The sequence below is a fragment of the Engraulis encrasicolus genome, chromosome 17, assembly GCF_034702125.1.
Source record: "Engraulis encrasicolus isolate BLACKSEA-1 chromosome 17, IST_EnEncr_1.0, whole genome shotgun sequence".
Classification (NCBI taxonomy): domain Eukaryota; kingdom Metazoa; phylum Chordata; class Actinopteri; order Clupeiformes; family Engraulidae; genus Engraulis; species Engraulis encrasicolus.
The window spans coordinates 43,357,107-43,362,106 of record NC_085873.1 but is presented as its reverse complement, the minus strand read 5'-3'; the positions used below and the strand labels follow the sequence as shown (position 1 = coordinate 43,362,106).

General features: G+C 42.7%; 1 pseudogene; it reads right to left on the bottom strand.

Moving 5' to 3' along the window:
- Positions 1 to 5,000, bottom strand: part of LOC134467060 (putative uncharacterized protein DDB_G0271982) — a 14,146-nt pseudogene that overhangs the window by 1,228 nt on the left and 7,918 nt on the right.

Here is a 5,000-nt window from a genome sequence, read left to right as displayed (position 1 = left end):
TCTTTCTCTCTCTCTCTCTCGCTCTCTCTCTCTCTCTCTCTCTCTCTCTCTCTCTCTCTCTCTCTTTTTTTCTCCCTCTGTCCTTGGACTTGATTCAATTAAGAGGTCTCAAGGAAGAACTCTATTAACGCCTGAAGCCTGAACCACTCAAGTGTGGAGGCCAGTTAATAATTACCCATAACCACCCATATGAAAAAGAATTATATGATTCATATACTGCAAACATGCATGTTCCTTACATGAAATCGTATAGAAAAAATGTGCCAGATTTGCAAGAGTCACTTATACTTTTTCTAATATATGTCTATCATGATAGTCGATTATGGCCCCTTTTCGAAAAGAAATACTATATGGAACTTATACGCATGCCATATAACATGACTGCATGCAGTATAAATTCTTATAAGAGTTTGACATGCCAACAATGCATAATACTATATTATATTGACTAAAACATATGAGAAAACTACTATATTCCTATAGAAATAATGCACGTTTTATGTTAAAATCATATTGAAGTCTTATTCAATTTACATGTGGGACTCTGACCGCTACACCAAAGAGCCAGGCTCGTTGGCATGTTAGTCAGAACACACCCACAACCCTAGTGATGGTCACTCCATCACATTGCCTTCCCCTTCGGGAAGCGCACGCACTCATGGTGTCACACTCATGGTGTCCCTCACGCAACTGCCCATCATGCTTCTCCCATCCAATGTGCCCCATCATCAATGCTTCACCTATCACTGAGGTCCCTCACACGGGGGTAACCAATCCTGGGGGTCCCTCACATGGAATTACGGCTCACACACCATGAGTATGCTTCCGATGGCCTCACGGTACCATCCCACTTCTGACACCATTTATAGCGAAGGGGAGTAGAGTTGCCCAGCTGGGACTTGAACCCAGACCTTCTGGGGTAGTAAACCGGGGCTCTGACCGCTACACCAAAGAGCCAGGCTCGTTGGCATGTTAGTCAGAACACACCCACAACCCTAGTGATGGTCACTCCATCACACGTATGTTCCCTGCATGTTCCGTAGTTGGATTTTACAGACTTCCTATATTAAGTTTATATGAAGTTTACAACTTGAAATGTAATATTCGTATATAAATTTTATAAAGTTTATACATTTAATTATATGCAAACCTGATTTAATTTGTACATTTCTTAAACAGTTTCTGACACCAATATTTATATGAATTCTGCACATTTGTCATATGAAGCATGAGACTTTAAATGTAATATTTGTATATAACACAGGCCTAGACAGTCTAAATAAGCTTCCCGGAAAAAAAATCAACCTGACGAAGAACTTCACTCATGATTTTTTATTTGTCTTTCTTGACTGTCACTTTGATTATATATAGGCCTATATTGCCTAAAGACAAATGTGTGTATGTGTGTGTGTGTGTGTGTGTGTGTGTTGGGGGGGGGGGGGGGAGGGGTCTGTCCCACATTGTCCTTCAGAAGCATACCCCTTGTCCCCCTTGGACTTATTGGCAGGTGGTCACCCTAGCTGGAAATAAGCTACAACAAATATTGCATGGTGCACCTTTAAATATGGCATACACATAGGGCCTACTGTAACATATACAACAACATGGCACAAATACAGCACACATCTGATTGGCATTCATCCAAAAACAGCACTATTTTCCAATCTTTTTACTTATACGAAATATATAAGCCCATAGTAACATAAATCGTGTATGGCATATATGACTGACAGCACTATTTTGCAATCTTTTTACTTATACGAAATATATAAGCCCATAGTAACATAAATCGTGTATGGCATATATGACTGACAGCACTATTTTCCAATCTTTTTACTTATACGAAATATATAAGCCCATTGTAACATAAATCGTGTATGGCATATATGACTGACAGCACTATTTTCCAATCTTTTTACTTATACGAAATATATAAGCCCATAGTAACATAAATCGTGTATGGCATATATGACTGAAAATGAATAAAAAAATAGTTAGATTTGTATATGTGGGTTTGTGCCTTGTATGACCCTTATAATATTCTTATGGAACAGATATAATCCATATGCGTTTTTAATAAGACTTTTTCATATGGGACATCACACTCTATGGGCATATAATAGCTGAGACATACTTCATACTTCATACTTCTGCTTCAACCAGAAAAGCAGACTGAAGCATCATTTTTTTATCATAATGCTGTGTTTACTTACTGTCGAGGTCAAAACAAAAATGCTTACTTGAGTTTGACACAAGAATCTCACATTACACACAGGCATGGCCGCTGGCGGCTTTGGCCGGGCCCATGACAAAGTCAACTGAACACCCCCCCCATCCCATCCAATACATGTAATGTAATGAGGACCCAATTTTGGGGCCCCTCTCTCCCGGGGCACAGGACAACAGACCCCTTTGCTGGGTAATGTTTCTGCCTGAGTACCTGAGTGTGTAGGGATGGAAGGATTAATCAGAAAGTATGTGATTAAAGACGCATTTCAATTGGAACCTCCTGAAAAACAATTTTACAGTTCTTTCTGTTTCTTCTGGTTCCGTATTTCAATCCATATCTCTCTCTCCTCCTCTCTCTCTCTCTCTCTCTCTCTCTCTCTCTCTCTCTCTCTCTCTCTCTCGTTCTCTCTCTCTCTCTCTCTCAGCTAAACTGTTGTCCAAGCCCCAGTGAGAGTGTGTGTTGTATGAGCAGCTTTTACAGCCTCTGTAATCCTAGCAGTGTCAGGGTCAAACTCACTCCCAGCAGCAGACAAACAGCCCACTTACTGGCAAAAGCAAACACATGTACACACACACACACACACCCTCACCAATATATCTTCTCACGCATGCAAGCAAGCAAGCACACATGCACGCATGCACGCACACACGCACGCACACACGAGCACACACACACACACACACACACACACACACACACACACACACACACACACACACACACACACACACACACACACACACACACACACACACACACACACACACACACACACACACACACACACACACACACACACACGCGCGCGCGCGCGCACACACACACACACACACACACACACACACACACAAACACACACACACAGCAGACAAATAGTACTCTTGTGGTGAAAGCAAACACTTCTCCAGACTATTGCCTCCATCCCCTCCACTGATTGTTGTGGAATAAGGACCAATATTGCACTTGTTAGAGAGAGAGAGAGAGAGAGAGAGAGAGAGAGAGAGAGAGAGAGAGAGAGAGAGAGAGAGAGAGAGAGAGAGAGAGAGAGAGAGAGAGAGAGAGAGAGAGCGCATTATATTTCCTTGCAACTTGCTTGCATTGTATTTCAAATGTAATGGTTTGCTTGTGTGTTGTTGTGTGTAGGCCTACGGTGTGTATTGGTGTTTCAAATATTGACTTGCATGTGGGCTATGTGTGTTTTTGTTTTTGTGTGTGCACAAAGAGATTTCCCGTTAGTGTAGGCCTACTAAATGGCACACAAATGCTCATGTGGGCTTTAAAGGTCTTTGTATAGAGATAAACGATCACTGAACTTTATTATTTTCCCTAATAGCCTCAATTTCTCCTGGGATCTCCACTTCCTCCTCCCCCTCATATCTACATTAAGTGGACATGAAAAGATGGGAGATTAAAAGTATACAGCAAATCGAGGACGCTTCTTCTGAAGTGCACACAGGGGAACTTATTATTCAATATGCTTCATTCTTAAGTACGGTTGCCTAAATAAAACACACTACAATGTGTTTGTTGTTTGTGTGTGAAAGCATAATAAAGCATGAGGAATAGTTGCTGCTAGCTCTGTGCTGCACCATAGGACTGTTTTGAGAGTGAAGAAGCACAAACTAAAGCATATTAAAGCATAATGAACAGTTGCTGCTAGCTGTGTGTTGCTCAATAGGACTGTTTTGAGAGTGAAGATGCACAAACTACTACAGTTCCAGCTGAACCAGACTATTTATTTTCATGTTCAAAAGAAATTGCTCGCTGTGGTCGTAATTGTAGCAGCTTTGCACTTCTCTATGCTCTAGAAAAGATTCCTCCAGCTGCAACCTGCAAAGAAAACGTTGAGGGCGTTGTAAGCCTGCACCTGAAAAGAAAACCGTGTTAACCATTTAAGGGCAGTCATGTGTGAGAGGTTAGGGTGTCAGACTTGTTGTCCAAAGGACGCTGGTCAGGCCCCTGACCCGCCAGGTTGGTGGGTGAGTAGCCTAATTAACCAGTGCTCTACCCCATCCTGCATGACTGAGGTACCCTGAGCATGCATGGTACCCCGTCCCACAGTATTGCTCCCTTTTGGGGCGCCATTGGGAGCTGCCCCCTTGCACGGGTGAGGGATAAATGCAATTTTGTTGTGTGCAATGTGCACTTGTTTGCTGTGGAGTGCTGTCACAATGACAATGGGAGTTAGAGTTTCCCTGTTGGGTTTTCACATTGTGCAGGCTAACCCTATCCTTTGTGAAACACAATCAAACTGTGCAAATGGTTCTATTTCAAGGTCAGGAATAAGAAAATGAACAGCTACATACAAAAGCATAAAAAAGACAAGAAGTGATTTCCATTTGTCATAGCAGTTACAACTACAGTACCTGTAGATGAACTGTTGCCACTTTCAGGACGGCAGTGTGGGGTTCTGGATGGACGGGTGTATTCTGTTTTTAGATAAGATACAATTGGGGCAGTCGTGGCTCAGTGGTAAGAGCACTGGGTTGGCAAACCAAGGGTTCCCGGTTCAGACAGTGCCCAACCGGACCACGGCTAAAGTGCCCTTGAGCAAGGCACCTAACCCCCACATTGCTCCCCGGGCGCCGCTCAGCAGGCAGCCCACTGCTACGGACTAGTGTGTGTACTTCAATGTGATTCACTAGTCCAAATGGGATAAATGCAGAGAAAGAATTTCCCCTACCTAGGGGACCAAAAATTGGCTTCAATCCAAATTGGCTCCATAGATCAAATAAAAAACAATGTTCACTTCCAGTTGCGCATGGTCAGA